Here is a 19339-nt window from a genome sequence, read left to right as displayed (position 1 = left end):
GGGTCAGGAGGTCGCCCCCAGCTCACTCCCCTGGCTGTGGGAGGGTCAGGAGGTCACCCCCAGCTCACTCCCCTGGCTGTGGGAGGGTCAGGAAGTCGCCCCCAGCTCACTCCCCTGGCTGTGGGTGTGGGTCCGGAGGTCGCCCCCAGCTTGCTCACCTGGTTGTGGGAGGGTCAGGAGGTCGCCCCCAGCTCACTCCCCTGGCTGTGGGTGTGGGTCCGGAGGTTGTCCCCAGCTCGCTCCCCTGGCTATGGGTGCTTCCAGAAATCTTGAGTCTCTGCGGGGGAGGCAGCTGCGCAGTGGCCCCTAAGAAGCTCAGGCTGTGGGGTTTACGTCTCACCCAGCACCTGCTAGTGTATGGTGTTGGGTGAGCGTTCTCTCCGTGCCTGGGTTTCTCTGTTGATGGGATTCTGATAATGATAGTGCCCTCCTTGTCGTGCTTTGTAGATTAAGACAGGTATGAAAGAAAGTCGAGAACAGTTCTACTTACGGACTCAGTGCCTGCCAGCTATTATCCCATTTCTCTAGGGGGACAGAGGGCAGACAGAAGGGGGTGTACGTGGACTCGCCATGTCTTCTGCCGTTAGAGAGAGAGGGACTGCTGAAAATATTCTCTGTGTCATTTGGGGGATGGGGAAGATTTTATGTCTCGGAAGGAGGCATTTTAGTGTTTTGAGGAGATCTAAGTACATTCCATGTCGTGCTCTCTAATCCAGACGTTCCTCTAGTCAACGTGGCTTTGCCCGCGGGGCACACAAATGCAGCTTGCGTTCCCCGGGGCTTTACCCCAGTGCCTCGTACCCTGATCCACAGAGACGGGCTTGTACTGACGGCTGATGGGTGCTAGGGCTGCCGAAACAAAGTCCCAGGTGGGGGGCTTAAACGACAGACATTCGCTGTCTCACAAATTCTACTCTCCTCCAGTATGACCTCATCTTAACTCATCGCATCTGCAAGGACCCCATTTAAAAAGAGAGTCACCTTCTGAGTTTCTGGGGATCAGGACTTCAGCATATGGATTCTGAGGACACAATTCAACCCACAGTAGGCTTTGGCCATTTCATCTGGATCAGGGAGCTGCGCCTCAAAGAGCAGAAACTACTTCTAAGCCTGTCCCTTGAGTCCTCGAGTGAGAGTTGGCTCACACTCTGTATGCGGTGCCTGGTGCCCTGGCCTCCCACCCCTCCTGTCCATTCTGCACCCTTCTCCCTCCAGCCCGTGTCCCCGGAGTGAGGCTGACCCCAGAGGCTGGGTTCTTCCCGCTCCCTTTCTTTCCTAGGGGTGGGTATTCCTGGCAGGGCTGCACCCCCACCCTCATCCCCAGGGCTCCACCGTGTCCCCTCATCTCACCAGGTGGGCTCCCCGCAGTGCCCGAGCTGCACCCAGCCCACCCTCTTCCAAACACTTCCCTCCCTAACTGTTCAGACTCCAAGCTGGAAGAGCCATCTGCTCCCAGACAGCACCCTGATTGATGCTGCTCCCTAGGCTCCAGTCGTTTGTCTTAGACAAAGGGTAAGGAAAACGATGTGGAGAGCTGGAATGGATTCAGGTCTCTGGTGGCTTCCTAGAAGCCACCTTGAATCATCGGCAATGAATTCATCCTGTACGAGCAAAGTAAAGGTCTTCGTTCTGCTGCTTCTTAGCCCTTAGCCTGTTCATGACGATCCAGGGACAGAGAGCGTTATCTTTGCCACCAGGGCAGTCCTGCTGTGGTGTGATTAAAACACACACACCAAAACCCCTTACTTTTTAAAAATAGAATCTCTGGGGGCCAGGAACCAAAACAGCAGGCCTTGAACCCTTGTCAGAATCAAACACAAATGCTGTTGATTCTGTTCATTTTTTTCCTCTTTTCCAAAGTACAAGGGGGCAGAGAAACTCACCTGCGGTGCCATGTGGTTGCCATGACAACCCCCGATGTTCCTGTTGGTGCGGCTTCCTCTGCGACTCTGTGTGGCAGTGAGCCTGGCTCCTTGAAATGTATTTCTGTGAGCTGCCCTGCACAGTTGCCTTTTATGATTATCGCTCAAAATGGAACCAGATGATTATTAAGTTTTGCCAGACACAGAGCATTATTTTCAAGGTCTCAAACAACCTCTGTCCTCAGGTTTATGTGCCTGGCTTTTGCATGAGCAGCTTCATGTCTTTGCTGTTTTATATAGAAATCCTTCCAAGGTCAAAGTCATAAAAACATCATAAGAACGCCTCTCGTGAATCCGAGGTGAGCCTGCTGGTTGAGTAGCTCGCTCCCCGCCCCCTTAGATAGTTCCCTTGTTAAATTTTAAGACATTTAAACATTTTTTCCCCTGGGAAATAGATATATTTACAATTTCATTAATTGCCACTTCATGTATTTTTCAGTAATATAATCACCCCTCTGCCCTCAAATGAAATGCAATGTGCTCAGAGCTGCATTTACGATCCCGGAGTTCATTAAGCAGAGTAAACTTCAGAGGCTCGAATAGATATATTGAAGGTCATTCCTGTCCAAGACGACAAGTGGTGCATCATGTGAAACCCATACCGTCCCTTAGTTCAGCGAACAGCTCCATAACCAGAAGCTGCAACGGGCTTTTTGGAAATATATATTTTTTCCCCTGCTAACACTTTATGCTGAATCTGTGCTCGACAGAAGTTGCTTCCTGATTTATCTCCACAGAGACAGGGTTAGTAGAGGGCAGCTCAACACGGGGCGGTGGTGACGTGCCCACACTCTGCAGCCAGGTGCCCACGTTCAAGTCTCGGTTCAAGTGGACTCTGGCAAGCTATCTAACCTGTCTTGTCTCATTTTTCTCTCCATAAAATGGAGGTAATGATGGCACCTACTTCACTGTCACATGAACCTTGAATAAGCCAGTGGCAATCAAATGCCTTATTCTTGAGCTTAAGTAACTGTCATTGAACCACGAGAGTGATGTTAATAGGGTCATGTTAGGAGGACTGTATATTCCATCCATTTTCCACAAATCTCATCCACAAACATGAGATTTCACATCTAGTTTATATCTTTTCTCTAATTTTTTTTTTTTTTTTTTTACCTCAGGAGAGTCACGAAATATACCTAAATGATGGGATAGAATGGTATTAACTTGTAGCATTTTCCTGAGCACTTGGCATGTGCAAGGCATTGTGGCGAGTGTTTGATCTGAATTAGGCCACTGGGGCTCCAGAAAAGGCCTATGAGCTGGATAAGAACTGAGGGAAATCAAGCTCACAGGGAACGTGACTGATCCAGGCTTGCCCAGCTAGTAAGTGGTACACGGGGGTGTGAAATCGGGGTTGCTGTATCTGCTGCCAGAGTCCCTGTTCTTTATTATTACACGTATTTCTCTGTTTTGGGGTCAACTCTCCGCTCTCCCAAATCAATGGATTAACCGTCACCTGTTCATACGTGGAACTGGCTTTTGCATGAGCAGCTTCATGTCTTTGCTGTTTTACATAGAAATCCTTCCAAGGTCAAAGTCATAAAAACATCGTAAGAACGCCTCTCATGGAGCTGGCCACAATAAGTGCTGGGTGTATGAATGATGATTGATCCCCGCTTTCTTCTTGAAACTTTTACTGTGACCTCATAAATCTGGAGTCCTTATACCCATGTATTGTCAATATTCTTAGATCTACCACCAACCAAGTGAATTTAAGTATAGTTTTCTCACAGCTTCTCCATCCTGGTGTTTGGGGAGAGAGAGATTTTAGTTGGGGTCCCAGAACTACCACTTGGTAGCTCCATGACCTGGGCCAAGTTATTTAACCCCTAGTGCTTAAGTTGGGATAATGATATTACCCGTATTATAAGATTGTTGTAAATGTTAAAGAAAAAATGTAGGTGAAGCATTCGACACAGCAGCTGGCACAAAGAGGTGTTCAGTAAGCATTAATTATTATAAAATTAATGTTAGTTGGATTTTATCAAAAGCCTCTTTGGTGCGGAGATAGCTAAATATATGTTGTCCCGTATTTATATCCGTGTTTTGTATGAATCCAAGATGATCTGTACCATTTACTCTGAGATAACTCTTGTTGTGGAATGCAATGGCCTCGGTGATTGTCTGATCAGCACCTCAGACAGTGAACAAGGCTCTGTCGTGCTTGGGGGGCACAATCTCACATTCAGGCAAAACTAACACGATACTTTTTTTTTTTTTTTTTTTTAAAGATTTTATTCATTTATTTGACAGAGAGAGAGAGTTAGTGAGAGCAGGAACACAAGCGGGGGAGTGGGAGAGGGAGAAGCAGGCCTCCTGCCGAGCAGGGAGCCCGATGCGGGGCTCAATCCCAGGACCCTGATATCATGACCTGAGCTGAAGGCAGACGCTTAACGACTGAGCCACCCAGCCACCCCGATACTTTTTAATCACTGATTTGCCCACTGATTTTTATATTAAACTGGCAGAGTCAACAAGTTGATCTGTTATGAAAATATGACTTTGCTCTATTAATTCCTAGTGTCAGGATTAATGATGCCCACTTCTTTATCAGCCCCCCAACAGCCTTCAAGATGTCATATTTTAGCAGAGTACTGTTTTGGAAAAGAACACGCTCATTATTGTTCTAGTCATTATCTTCATTGACATTATTATTCCCCATTACATTTTAGACACAAGTCTTGTCCTAACTTACTGCAGTTGTGTAGTTGTCTTGGAAAATATATTAATATGCTAATTTTAATCATGAATTTATTTACTTATCAAGTTACTTTTGGAAAGAAGAGATAATTTGTGTCAAAGGTAGCTCTGTTGGGGGCCTGAGTGGCTCAGTCGTTAAGCGTCTGCCTTCGGCTCAGGTCATGATCTCAGGGTCCTGGGATCGAGCCCCGCATCGGGCTCCCTGCTCCGCGGGAAGCCTGCTTCTCCCTCTCCCACTCCCCCTGCTTGTGTTCCCTCTCTTGCTGTGTCTCTCTCTGTCAAATAAATAAATAACATCTTTAAAAAAAAAAAAAAGGTACCTCTGTTGTGTAATTGCTGCATCAAAGAAAAAGTTATTTTCTTTTTTTTAAACTGAAGCTATATAGACTGCCCACCCCCCCAACCCCAACTAACCAAAATTATTCCAGAGAATGTGAACATCATGAGTTCTCCACTGAACATATGAGCCAGTTGTTATTCTTTCATTTATCAGAAGCTCTCTTATTGATTTTTACTTTACTGCATGCCTTAGCCTCATGGCAGTGAACATATCTTTTAAGTGTCGAAGCAATTAATAGCACAAGCAGCTCATTGCCCAGTTTAACCCATGCTTTGGAACTACTTTAACAGCAGTTTAATGATTCATGTAGTTAATGTGAGATCTGAAATTACTGGATGCACTTCTGTCAGTTGGAAGCTTTTCTTTTAAGCTTGTGATTCATACTTAATTCTAACATTTAGTGAAACTGCCAGACTGTTTGGTATTTTGGGGGGGGGGGTGTTAATGTTTGAATTAAATGCTGTAAGTTAACTGGAATAACGCTTTGTGGAAAAGAGTTGACTTTACTTGGAAATCTCACTTGAAGCATGCTCTGTGTCTTTGCAACCCTGGAGAGACCCATTGGAACACTTACATATTGAGTCCCTGCTCTGTTTTCTCTGGTTCCCATCTCCCCTTACTATATGTATGAATTTCCTTCTGTCAAGAATACATACTTCTATGAATTGGACAGTGATGACTCAGCACTAGCCTATCACCCTTACAACTCAGTATTGCACTAGCAACCCTTGCCAAAGCAATAAAAGAAGAAAACCAATTAAGAAATATAAAAATTGGTAAGAAAGAGAAGAATTATCACTATTTGCATTCTATTATTTTCTTTAAATAACAAACTAAGCAAAAAAATTTTTATTTTTTAAATTCACGTTTCTTATCCTTGCAACATCTGAGTGCCTATGGACATGGACACATGAACACAGGAGAGAAGTGAGAAATATTTCATATGAATCAAACCATGGGAAACATCTTGTGGGGCTCTGGGGAGAAGGCAAAATTATATAAATTTTCTTCCTGGCATTCAAGCCCCTCTCTGTTCTGATTCCAGCCTACTCCCACCCACCTCTGCAAGCGTGATTTGGCAGGCACACTGGTAGAGACTCTTATTTCCTGAGTGTGGCTTGAGCTTCCACACCTGGAGCCACCACTCAGGTCACCCCTTTTTGTAATTCCTGCTCCACTGAATTCCATGTAAACCTTGAAGACTTAGATCAGGCTGCGTCTTCATTCATTCATATCCAGTCACTCACTCAATAAAAATGGGCTCAGTGATTTTTGTGTGTCAGGCAAGGTGAGGATCAGAAATGAACAGCATGTGAACACCACCTCTGGGAGGTCACTTCAGTGAGACATCCTTTTTAGTGTGTGCACAACTCCTTTCTTTCCATTGAACATGCTGCATCCACTTTTCACCTCAGTAATTACTCACATGCAGCCTTGTGGTGTCACTTACATCCCATATGTATCATTTTAAATATCCATATTTGAGGACTCTGTTCTTCCAAGTAGACCATAAGCTCCTTGAGGACACAGGCTACCCCTCACATCTTTTAGAATCTCCCACAGAACTTAATATCTTACCTTAGGAGCAATAAGAGAACCATGTTTATTTGTTAAATCATGGACTAATTGGCAGAGAACAGCCCATATTCTGTCTAGCATTTTATGTTTAGTTTTTAAAGACATACTTTAGAATAAGCTTAGACTCCCATAGACATTACAAAAATAGTAGAGAGTTCCTGTGTCCCCTTTGCCAAATTTACCCCAATGACTACCCCATTCGTAACCACAGTACACTTATCAAAGCCAGGAGGTTGATATTGGCAACTAGAGCACAGATGTTATCCAGAATTATTTTAATCTGAGTTTTACTTTTTCAGCCTATCTTCATCTTTTCTGTGGGATCATTTTTACTGTTATCCAAACACAAATGTTCCTGGGTTTTTGTTTTTTGTTTTGAGGAGGAAAGGCTCTGACCACCTTTACTTTGCTCTCTGCAAGCCTTTCGCACTGACACTTGCCAGGGGAGTGAGTTGGAGGTCCATAGGGGTTGGAGCCAGAGAAGCAGAGCATATAAGGGTGTTGACACAGACAGTCCATCCCACTTGGGATAAATATGCATACTTATCTTCTTTCTCTTACTTTTGTCCAAACATAAATTATAGGCACACTTTGTTTTAAGAAGTACTTGAATGGCTTTGTCGTCATTGTGTGCTGTGTTATCTCATCACTGTAACTGTAGATTGGTAATAAGTCCAAGTTCTCACACTAATTGAGAATAAAGTCATTCAGCAGGATGAAGGAGATATAAGGGAGGGATTCGGTCTTTCTTGGTAGACAGCTCCTGCTTAGCAACCGAAATGGTTATTTCTTAAAAATAATGAGTGTCCCTCGTCTCTCTTCATTGAGAGGAACAAAGCAAATGCTGGGGGTCGGCAAGCAGCTTGGGCTGTTTTCTGCCATCATGCTTTTCTCAAAGATCCCCCTGGCATCGGGATAGAGTTACCAAGAGCCATTTGGGAACAGCTAATGATGCAGGCACGTCTGGAATCCTCCCCATTTTGGGGCTGACATGAGAGAGTAAAGCAGGCATTTCAGTTCCCTGTTGCAGCGGGGAACGATGCAATCCCCCACACCTTGTTGCCAGCTCAGGATTGCTTCTGTTGGGTTTTATTAGGTCCCAAGGCCTCCAGATGGAAGCTGCTGGAAAGCAATTTCTGAAGCCAGCCTTAGCATGAAATGTAGACCTTCAATTAACACGATATTAAGTCTGCTAACAGAATTATAAACTGGGATGGCGAGGAGACAGCCTGCCTTTGGTCTCTGTGTTACAACTGATGTTTGTACCAATAGCTTAAGCGTGGGTGTTTCTAAACAATCCACGCAACTGGAGTCAAGAGATTTTTTTTTTCCCCATAATTTGGCCAGAAAACCAACTATACTAAGTAATATTAAAGAAGCTCCAGGCTTAGAGAATCCTTTACATGTGAATATACACAGGCTTAAAAATATTTTTTCCTGGTCTGCACTTCCTGCTCCTGAGCTCTGAGGAAGGATGGTTATAGGGAAATGTGCTCATGACATGGGAAACACGGCAGCACGGTGTGGAGAATAGTGGTACCTCAGTGTTGGGGGACAATAGGCACTGTGAGGGATCCCAGGGTGGGGGGTCCGTGCTGCAGGCCTGGCCCAGCACATGTGATTCCAGGGGGTCTGACCACCATAGCCACCGCATCCAGTTTTTTAGGAGAAGTCAGAAACTCAAACTTTTTTTTTTTAATGTGAATTGTTTTGATTTTGAAATACTGGCAGATAACTCCAACTAAAAAACAACCAATTACAAAAAGCACGGTGTGGACTAAGATATCCACTGGCCATGTTCAGCCAGCAGGTTGCCAGTCTTGGCAACTTAGTTTTGCCCCAAAAGGAGGTTGCCTCAGTGCAGAACAAACAAACAAGCAAAAGATCATGTTTTCTTAATCTTTAGCTGAAGAAAGAAAGTTGACAGGAGGAAACAAGGAGCGATTGGTCTGAGTGCTCAGCGCTGTCCTGGAAAGGGGGCAAGACTGTTCCAGGAGGAGACTGTGTCCTGCCAAAGCCTATTGCTTAGGTGCTTCTTATTTATTTGTTTACACAAGATTTGTTCATTTTTTTCCCCTACCAAGATGCTCTGCTAAAGAACAGAACTAAGTCCTTTTTTTATAAACCCTGAATCCCGCAGCTTTTTGTTTTTTCACAATATCATAAACTAGAGAAGAAGGATGATGGCATGGTGTATTCTTAACACCTGTGTAAAAAAATGAAGACATCACATCCTCACCTGCCTGCGCTGGTGATAAGGTGACATCGACTGCTGATACGAGATGGGGGGCACTTGTCTTAGAAGCAAGCTCGTTCACAGGGGCTGCAAAGTGATGCTTTCCTTTTCGCCCATTGATGAGATATTTTACGGCTGCTCTGAATCAGGCTTGCTCTGCTCTCACATCTTCCCAGCCCTCGGGTCTGGAGGAGCACTGTCTGATTGCAGTACAGACGCAAATATAATTTTAAACTTTCTAGTAGCCACATGGCAGAACGTAAGGACAAACAGGTGAAATTAATTTGAATAATACATTTTTATTTAACTGAATCTAACTTGCATATTATCACTTCACTAATGAAATCAACATAAAATAGTTAATACTTTATTTCACTCCTTTTTTTTCTGCAGTAAGTCTTGAAAATCTGGTATGTCCTTTACACCTACAGCACATCTCAGTCAGGACTAGCCACAGTGCTAGTGCTCAGTAGGGATAGTGCTAGTGCTCAGTACCCACAGCGTTAGTGCTCAGTAGGGACAGTGCTAGTGCTCATTAGGGACAGTGCTAGTGCTCAGTTCCCACAGTGCTAGTGCTCAGTTCCCACAGTGCTAGTGCTCAGTAGCCACAGTGCTAGTGCTCAGTTCCCACAGTGCTAGTGCTCAGTAGGGACAGTGCTAGTGCTCAGTAGGGAGAGGTCCCTATTCACCACCACACTGAGAGCAGAGATTCACATGGGACTCAAAGGTGTGCTGGACCAAGCTCGACATTGTGCCAGGTCCTAGAGAGTCTGTAAGAGAAGGTGTTGCTATTAAGGACCTTGTAGTCTTGTGGGTTTTTTTGTTTTGTTTTGTTTTAATTACAAATGAAACCATTGGAAACAATGCTAAGTAGATACAACTCAGTCCCGAGAATCCCTTCCTGCCAAACCCACTTCTCCCAGTTGTTCCTGAGACAAATGTGCCTCCAGGAGATGGAACACATGCCAGGTTTCCGATGGGTGGCTCTGTGGTCACAGCCCCGAGTCACGGCTCTGAGGTCCGGGGACCTTTGGGGGCCAGACGGTCACTCCCTCTCTACTGCCACCAGGTAAACTGAGGACATGGCGGTGGAGCGAGCCTGGCACAGTCCATAGATCAGACAGATTTTTTTAGGACAATAGTTTATGACTGAGGGAAATGCTTCTAGTGTTTTAAGTTTTAGAGCAACGAATTACAATATGATCTTAATTTTGTACAAAAATTGAGTATTAATATGTAGGTATCTGGAAAGAAAAAGAAGTGGCAGTAAATACAGCTTAATGTTAAGAATGACATCACCAAGTGGGGGAAATACAGCTGATGTTTCTTTTCTATTATTTTTCTAGACTTCATTTTTGTTTATAATGAAATTTACCATTTTCAAAAGGAAAAGTGTTATATATACTTTAGTGCCCTTTCTCCGGCTTACTATCTACGGGTCTTCAACGAAAAACAAGTAAGTTCTTCATTTACAAGCACATGGAACTTTCTCTAAATCGAACAGTGACATCCCTTAGTGTATATGTCAAATTTTCTAATTTTCAGAATGGCTTCATGTACCTTGTATCATTCAGGGCCCAAGACCACGAAAGATTTCAAACACAGGAAATGGATTTGGCAGGTGGTCACTCTGTGGGGTTAGCAGGTAGGTCCTGGCTTGCTTCTAGGGGCTGGTTCCAAGGACAGTTTGGTTCGTCAGAACCTTTGCCGTGCTCCTGTGGTCTGCGTGGTTTATCTGATGGCCCTTGGGCTGTGCTGTTGCTACACCTGCTGGGTGGAAGGACCTTCCCCCACTAGGCTGCCTGGCATCTCTTGGCCAGGTGTGCTGGGTTGAAAGGTGTCCTCCAAAAATTCACTCACAGGTCCAGCAGAACCTGTGAATGGGAACTTATTGGGAAATAGGGTCTTTGCAGATGCAGTTGGTTAAGGTGAAGTCGTACTGGAGTGGGGGTGGGCCCTGAATCCACCTGACACCTGAGTCCCTGACGTCCTTATAAGAAGCGATACAGAGACACCCAGGGGACGATGCCAAGTGAGGGTGCCGACAGAGGTCCGAGCGAATCAGCTGCGAGCCAAGGATTGCCGAGAGCCACCGGGAAGAGGCAAGGAGGGCTCCTTGCACAGAACCTTTGGAGGGAGCAGGACCCTGACACAGCTTGACTTGGATTTCCAGCCTCCATTGTTTCAGCTGTTGTGCTAATGCTTTGGAGATGCAGCGCGTCCTGTGCTGCGTCCTGGGCCAGGCCGCGGGCTGTGCCGCGTTTCCTGTGTTGGTGCCGCCAGGCCACCCGGTGCCTCTAGGGGTCGAGCACGGGAGACTTAACAAGGATACTGAGGATACAGTGTTGCAAAACTAGAAGGACCAAAAGGGAGAGTTGAGGGACCCTGTACATTAGGGACGGCAAGAAGCAACCACTACCCAGGGACCAGAGGACAAAGGAAAGCAGGGCATCACTGGAACCAAGGAGCATGGAGGACGGGCTGTCTTGGCATCTGGCCCCCTAGAAAATGGGGCCGCTCTACGGGGACCTCCAGGCCGGTAGCGTGGACCCCATGCGCAGACTTTGCAGGGAGTGTTGCACCGCTGGGGAGGCTCGGGGCTGCCTGAGCTGGAGCTACCCTGGCAGGAAGGAACCTGGAGAGTGGAAGCCCCACGGGCCGCCTCCTGCCGCCACCGCCCCCCCCCCGCAGCCGGGGGTCTGGAAAATGTAGTTCCTGGTCTTCCAGCCCGAGCCCTGCAGCCCGACTCGGGGCAGAGCATCGAAGGATAAGCATGGGGGGCAGAGACCGGAGGTAGACAAGCCGCACTTGTTTTCTCACGTCATCCAAACCCTGAGGGATGGAAAGCTGAACGCATCGGCTCCATCCTGTGTCCGAAGAACCTGTGCACCTGTCAGCTGAGCCCTCTCAGCAGATTTGTCATGGATCAAGGTCCGAAGACCAAATTGCTGGCTTCACAGGGATGTTGTTTCGGTGGATTAATGGAGAATAATGACAATGCAGTGCATGATTTTACGTGTGTGTGTGTGTGTGTATGTGTGTGTGTGTGTGTGTGTGTGTGTGTGTGAAGCATCCTTGTAAATCAGTTTTGCTCCTACTTAAAACAGAAAGGCTGTTTTCCCCTTTTGCAATTTAAAAAATCCACTTGGAAACCTGGGGTCTCATCGGATGAAATTTATCATCTCTGACATTAAAGGGCGTTCGAGCGCGATCATGTTCGGGAGCCCCCGGGCGGCTGGGGAAGCATGCATCTCGTGCGGGCTGTGGCCTCTGGTGCTCACCTCCGGCTGTGGGTATTAGGCTATTCTTGTCCTGCAGAGGAAATCCTTTTTATAAGAATGGGATCATTCCTTTCATAATTCTTTGAAACTGTGTAGTTCAGGGACTCCTCCTCATCCACCACCCTCTTTTCTCAAATTCAATTTGCCAGTTTCTTTTTCTGCAACAGGATTATGTGTGTTTTCAAAAGCAAGGGATTAAGCAGATATTCTGTGATAAAAATTCACGTCGGGCTCGAAGAGCATCTGAGAATTGAGGGAGTCAGCTGGGAGTTTAGTGGGGTGCCTTAGGAGGGAGACCTGCTCTGGGGGGCACATGCACATGCTGCGGGCCTCTGCCCCAGGTCCCAGTCTCCTCCTCCCTTGCCATCCCCTGATCCCGCAGTCCAGTGGGCTGCCCACATCCTCCTTGGTCTCCCACACCCTTTCCCCCACTCCTCCTCATCTCGGGGTCCTTTGTTAGGTCCTACCAGTCCCTGCTCTTAACCCTTCACTGCTTTCCATCAACCTTTGAATAAAACCCAAACTCCCGCCAGAGCCCACACCTGGCCACCTCTCCTAGCGCGTGTTCTTCACCTTTTCTGTCCTGCTGTGCTCCGTTTTCAGCCTTTGCCCTGCTGCCCCTCCGCCTGGCATGCCTTCCATGAGCTATCCACACTGCTTGCTACTTCTCCTCTTTAGGTCTCTGCTTAGATGTTACCTGACACCTTCTCTGACCTCGTTTTCTAGAAATTGTCGTTTCCTGCTTTGCTTCTCTACATATACCATGCTATGTAGAAAAATAAAGAAACAGTTAATATACAAATAATATATATCCAGAGTATAGTAGAATATATATGTTTTCCCAAAAGGTCCGTAATGATAGGGATTTTCATACATGACTTAGCATGGCTGTGTTCCAATAAAACTTTATTCACAAAAACAGGAGGCTGGCTGGATTTGGCACGTGGGCCATAGTGTGCTGACAGCTTCTGTAGAAAGCCACAGATCATTGATGCGCATCCCCAGAGGGTCTGCGGAGCCTCAGGCACGTCCTGGGCTTATCACCCTTGGTCTCAGCCTGCCCAGCTCCCTGCTGCCTGCTTCCTCCCATCTCCCACCTCCCACCTCCCGTGGCCCTGTGTCCGCACAGCGGTGGCCACCCCCCATCCCCATCAACAGATCTAAGAAGAGTGGGAGGGAGAAGCCGAGTCGGAGAGCCTAGCCAAGATGGCAGGTGGAGTCAGTGGCAAATACACCTTGCAGGGTGCTCAGCTGCCCAGCCCTGCCACGGATCTGCAATGCTCTGACTCACCGTATCAATGCGAATCCGGCAACATCTATTTTGCCACTTCAGAAAGCATGCTCTCTTATTATAGCTCAGACATTCAAGAGCTACAGCGTGGAGACTGGTGTGCAGGGCGGCTCGAAGGGACGCAGCGTCCGTCAGCGCACCGATGCCGGGGCAGGTGCAGCCTTCTGCCTACGGCTGGGGGGCGGGGCAGGGTATAGGAGCGAGAGCACTGAGTGCATGGGTGAAGGTCTGGGCTCTGAAAAGGGCCACTGTGTGAGTTTACTTACCTAGAAATGGGGACGGACAGTTAGGATCAAACACAAAACCATGCGTGTTTATGGCTAATTGTGACCATATGGAAATGCAGACTGGGGGCTGCCAAGTTTTCTGACTTTTTCACCAGAAAGTATGAATTGTTTTTATATAAAATTTCCTATTTTTAGGGGCACCTGGGTGGCTCAGTTGGTTAAGTGTCTGCCTGTTGGTCTCAGCCCAGGTCTTGATCTCAGGGTTGTGAGTTCAAGCCCCGTGTTGGGCTCCATGCTGGGTGTGGAGCCTACTTAAAAAAAATTTTTTTAAAAGAAAAAAATGTAGAGTTTCCTATTTTTAAATGTTGATAACTACTTAGATATCCTGGGACCACATAAAACATGGTGGGTCAAATCCACTCACGGGCCCCCATTCTGAGTTATCTCCCTTATACAACACCGTGAGAAATATAAAAAGTCTAGACTTTCTTTCACATTGAGGGATGCTACAGACATTCACTTTGCTTTTGTCAGCTTTTGGGGTGGAAAGATCCTGCATGAATGAAAACAGAAACAGCAAATTTGTTGACAATTCCATCCAGAGAGAGAGAAAAAGCGAGCATGCTTTTAACTAGCAAAGCTTTCACCTTGAGTCCAGCCTGAGCAAAAGGAGCAATTTTTAAAAATGACCCCGGCTTAGTTCTAAGCACTGATGCAGCCCCTAATGACTTCTGCTTGCTAGACAGAGAGGCAGTCTCGTTTCCTCCCATCAGAAGAAATCAGGATGCTTGCTCCAGTCCCCGGGGCTGATGAATTTATGAGAGAGAAAGATTTTCTTTTGCAGTTTGAGATGCAGCACGTGTCCAGCCTGGGTGGAGAATTCTGCACGGGGCGATCAGAAACTTACATTTATTTTCTCTCTAATATGCGCCAGGATCTTTCATGTGGGCTGGTTATTGCAATCTTTCCAACCACCCTGCAAGGCTATGGGTCACAGTGCTCATTTCTCCAGGTGAGATTAAGTAAGTTGCTGACAGCACACAGCTAGCCAGCAGGAGAGCTGGGGACCCCCAAAGCTGAGTCTCAACCTGCTTTTCTAGAGCTTTGCTGACCTCGTACTTTGGACCTGATCCAACTGTCTTCTTTCCAACTCCACGCCCCGTGTCGGGCACTGATGGGGTAAAGTGGGACTCATGCAACATAAGTTCTGCTCAGAATGTCAGCGACAGAGGCAGGAAGGAATACTTCTGGGGCAAAGCTCATAAGGTAAATCATGGCCTCGTATCTGCCCAGAGAGTTTTCCACTGGACTGATCCCAGCGCTTGCAGATCCACAGCCCCGTTCACACTGCGTGGAGCTGCAGCTGGCACCAGAATGCCTGGTGGCACTGGTGTCCCATCTCAGGATCCCATCCAGGACACCGCCCTGCACTCAGTCGTCCTGCCTGCTTGGTCCACCTGAATTTGCCAGACTTTCTCAGTGTCCCCTTGTTTATTGTAACCTTGACACTTCTGAACAGTTTTGGATAAACCTCTGATGGCCTATCCCCCACTTTGGGGTTGTCTGATGTTTTCTCATGATTAGACTGGGGTTATAGATTCTGGGGAAAAAGTACCACAGAAAAAAACGTACCATGTCTCCTTGGTGAGGTTGGCCTTGCTCACTTGGTCGAGGTGCTGTCAGCCAGGTTTCTCCACAACAGATACTTGTCCTTCTCCTCCCATATTCTGGTCTTTAAAAGCAGGTCACAGAGTCCAGCCCACGTGTAAGAGGAGGGGAATTAAGCTCTATGTACCAAAATTCTATTTGATTTAAGTTAACTTGAATTGAAAATGCAACAGCCAATCTGGTGGCTATCCTATTGTACAGGGCAGACCTAAAGCATCTTGTGAGTTAGGGCTCTGGTACTGGGGCTGGCCTGGGGGTCCCTATGGCATAAGTCAGTAAATCCATAAATGCCCCCCAAAAAGTCCAGATACTGTCATGTAATTGGGGTGTGATGGTGAATTTTTTTTTTTTTTTTTTTTTTGATGCTGAACTGAGACTCCCAAGCCCTTCTGGAAACTCTTCCCAGAGGATTCATAAAACCACGCAAGAGCTTGGTCTTCCTTCTTGAGCTTCTATTTTGGGAAAACTGAGCCAATCATTGTCACATATAGGGATTAAATGTGTCAGCCTATTCTGGACTCCTCTTCATTTCAGAAGCCAGTAACCACAGGATGATGTTGTTTTGACCCGAAATAATATGAAAGTGGGTGACAATGTCCCCTCACCTCCACAAGCCAGTCTGTCTTTGTGTGTCTGTCTGTCCCATTCTCCTACACACCCCTGGTTCTGTCATATAATTGCCCTGTGCCTCAGTTTCCCCATCTGCAAAATGGGGGCAAAAACAGTGACCCATTGAAGGGCTTGCTGGAAGGAATCAATGAGTTTGTCTATGTGACAGTGGCTGGTTCAGGGCCTGGTGCCACGTTAGTCACAACTACTGTTGTCCTAGAGTCACTCTGCTGCCCCATTGTGACCACGGCCGCCGGCCTCACCAAGACATGCTACTGATTAATACGTTCAAGGCATTTCACTCGTACACTAAATGTAATTTTTAAAAGGATCTTTATATCACTATTATCAAATGAAAACCCATATTGCTTATTGTATATTTAATCCAACCGGAGAGATATAAAATAGAGAGGAGGCAATCTTTGAAGTTCTGTGTGCGGTGGCCTGCCCACGGCTCAGAGCCCGTGGCCCACTTTCTATTTGTAGATGAGATGAGCCAGGAGCTCAGCACCTGCTGAGACACTCTGCAGGAGGACTTCAAGGGGTTGAGGACAGGGGTAACTTTGTCAGGATATGAGTCAGTTGTTTCAAATGCCAGGTCCAGGCACCACCTAAAATTACCAGAGAAACACACTTGGTTTGGGAAAAGCTTTGCTAAGTGACTCTGTGGGTGGTTTTGCCAACTCGCTCCCAGCCTTTACCTGAGTCAGAGCGCACGGGAGTCACCGGCCCCGCAGACGCGGCCAGGCTTGGACACTGACGGAGCAAAGACCATCGGAGCTGCCGTCTGGACTCCAAGCTCTGCTTCCACGCTCCCGAGCCCCTAGATCGTGTTGAGAGACAGCTGTCTCTCCATATCCACAGTGGGCGTGCTTGCCGGCAGCAGAAGATTCAGACAGATTCTTGCCGGAGCAGGATGTCGTTCAGTGAGGACGAGAAGCAGGGCGTCACCTTACTGTTTTAAAAATAACCTTTGAGTTAAAGGAACTTGGGGATGCGAATTTCAGAGAATCAAGACAAGTAGCATCTACTCTTTGATCCAGAGTCCACTCTGCCCACAGGTGGGACAGCCCCATTTCAGAGCGGGGCACTGGCCGTCATGACGGAGGGGACTGGGAAGTTCAGAGTCCCCTGAGGAAGGGAGCCCACCTGACGTCTGCTCGACGGCGAGGTGAGCATGCGTTGGTGCACAAACTGTTGAACGGAGCTGGCAAGGTGTGGCCCATGACCCCCAAACAGGTCTCAGACAGGCTTTCTTTAGTTGCCAGCATTTTAAATTGGGGAAGTCTCACCTCAAACTAGTGGTTTCTGGTTTCTCTTCAAAAATAGAAGATGTGGGTGATGCTTGCCCATGTTCACTGTTGGCTGGGCCTGGGTAACGGGGCCTTTCCTCAGAGGGCAGACACCCTTCTCTTTGCCCCAGTCCCAACCACCACCACTGACCATCAACCCCAGGGTGCCTCACGTGCCTGGGTAGTTCCTAGGCTTTGGGAGCCAGCCGGTTTGAAGTCTGCCCTGTAAGGTCATCTCTGCCAGAACCTCTGAAACCCACTGCCCCTTGACTTCTAGAAGAAGGGAGCTATGACACTGGTGAGCTTTGCTGTCTTCATACCTCTGAAGGGGCACCACTGTGCCCCACTGGCATGGCCAACATGAGGGAGAACTGTGGGTGCCACAAGTTGGTGCAGAAGCGGGGATGCAGGACTCCCAACACTCCTTGCTGCCCCAAACTGCTTGGCAGTTTCTACAAAACCTAAATGCATGTATAGGCCATGGTCCAGCAGCTCCATCCCTAGACAAATACCGGCCAAGAGATACACACATCCACCAAAAGACATGTTCAAGGATGTTCTTTGCAGCACTATTTTTAAAGGCTCCAGATTGGAGTCAACCTCAGTGTTCAACAATAGCTGAAGACAAATAAACAAATTTTAGAATATTTATACGTGAGATGAAGTGATGAAGTAGAGCAAGCTGCTATTTCACACTCTCGTAGATGGATCGTGGACAAAATATTGACAAAAATATCCAGACACCAAAAAGATGTCTCCATTCCATTTGCATAGAGTTAACGAAGAGCCATAATGAATTTGTGGAGCTAGAAGTCACAAGAGTGGTTACGTTTTGGGAGGGTCTTGACTGGGAGGAGACAGGAGAGAAATTCAGGGCTGCTGGAAATGGTCTATTTCTCGATCTGGGTTATGACTATGCTGATGTGAGCACTTTGTAAAAATTAGCAGAGTTGTATGCTTATGATCTGTGCACTTTTGTGTATGTATGCTCTGTTTTAATCTAAAAAGTTAGCTTAAAGATATCTGAAAACTGTAGAAAAAGAATTTGGTCTGTTTTGTATGGCGTCAGATGTACCTACCACATGGCAGACAGGTGTGGATCTAAAACCGAGGACATATTTTCTAACACCCACAGGGCCCTGAGTCATAAGGAAAATTCTGTTGATACTAATGGAAGTGATCTGTCTTTGGGGAGAGAAAAGTCTGTCTTACTGAGTCAACGTCTGGGAAATATGGAGAGCTCCTTAATTCGTCTGAATTTGCAGCCTAACCCTGCCTCATTAGGCCAGATTGTAGAAGCACCATTTTCATTTGCTCGTATAGCTCAAGGTTGCTGTAATCAAGAATTTGAGATTTGGTGGAGGAAGGCCCCTGGCTGGAGGGAGAGCATGGAGTGCAGAAGCTCTCAAGAGGTAGCACCATGTTTGTAACAAATCATCTCTTGCAAAAGCAAAACACTTTTTTTAAAAGGCACTTAAATATTTCACGTTGCTGTGTTATTTGTAGGAGGGTCCTAGGAGGCCCATCCTTTACATTAACTAAGTTATAATCGATATGTTTTCTTTCTCACATTAGCAGCAGGCAAACTCAGTACTTAAATGTGATATTCAGTCCATGGGTAAAAATCTTCTTTATGTGATTTCCTTGGCACACATTTTTCTACATAGTGTTCTCTTTTTCCTTTTTTTTTTTTATCATTATTCTTAACTGCCTTATTGCATAAATATTTTTTAAAGATTTTATTTATTTGAGATAGAGCGAGAGTGAGAGAGAGAGCACAAGCAGGGGGAGTGGCAGGGAGAGGGAGAAGCAGGCTCCCTGCTGAGCAAGGAGCCCGACGTGTGGCTCAATCCCAGGACTCCAGGATCATGACCTGAGCTGAAGGCAGATGTTTAACCGATGATCCACTCAGGTGCTTTGGCATAATTATTTTTATTACAGGCATCCTTGAATCCTTTTTTTTTTTTTTTTTGAGAGTAGGTGGAATGCAGTAATTAATATGCATTGTATATGCTGAACAAGTATAGGGTGGAGACACATTTTATGCAGGGATTCAGTTCTGAAGTCAACAGGTTATGCTGAAATCACATATAGGAAAAATGGCCCTGAGAGTTCCCTTGGCAGGAGCCCTATTGGAGATGGACCTAGCAAGTGCTGGCCTTTCCCACTAGCATTGGAGAAGACTGCTGTTT

At 46.6% G+C, this 19339-nt stretch overlaps 1 protein-coding gene across 4 annotated transcripts in view; it reads left to right on the top strand.

Annotated features, from left to right (window-relative positions):
* The window catches only part of STX2 (syntaxin 2), a 185475-nt gene that overhangs the window by 158240 nt on the left and 7896 nt on the right, over positions 1-19339 (top strand). Inside the window, exon 13 of one of the 4 annotated variants that reach the window (XR_004298352.1) lies at positions 16917-17026. The exons of the other annotated variants lie outside the window; for them this stretch is intronic. The gene's annotated coding sequence lies outside the window, so the exon portion shown is untranslated. The remainder of the gene's footprint in view (positions 1-16916; positions 17027-19339) is intronic. 4 annotated transcript variants of the gene reach the window in all.

Source organism: Phoca vitulina, unplaced genomic scaffold (assembly GCF_004348235.1).
Source record: "Phoca vitulina isolate PV1807 unplaced genomic scaffold, GSC_HSeal_1.0 scaffold91, whole genome shotgun sequence".
NCBI classification, from domain to species: Eukaryota; Metazoa; Chordata; class Mammalia; order Carnivora; family Phocidae; genus Phoca; species Phoca vitulina.
This window is presented reverse-complemented; position numbering and strand designations above follow the sequence as displayed.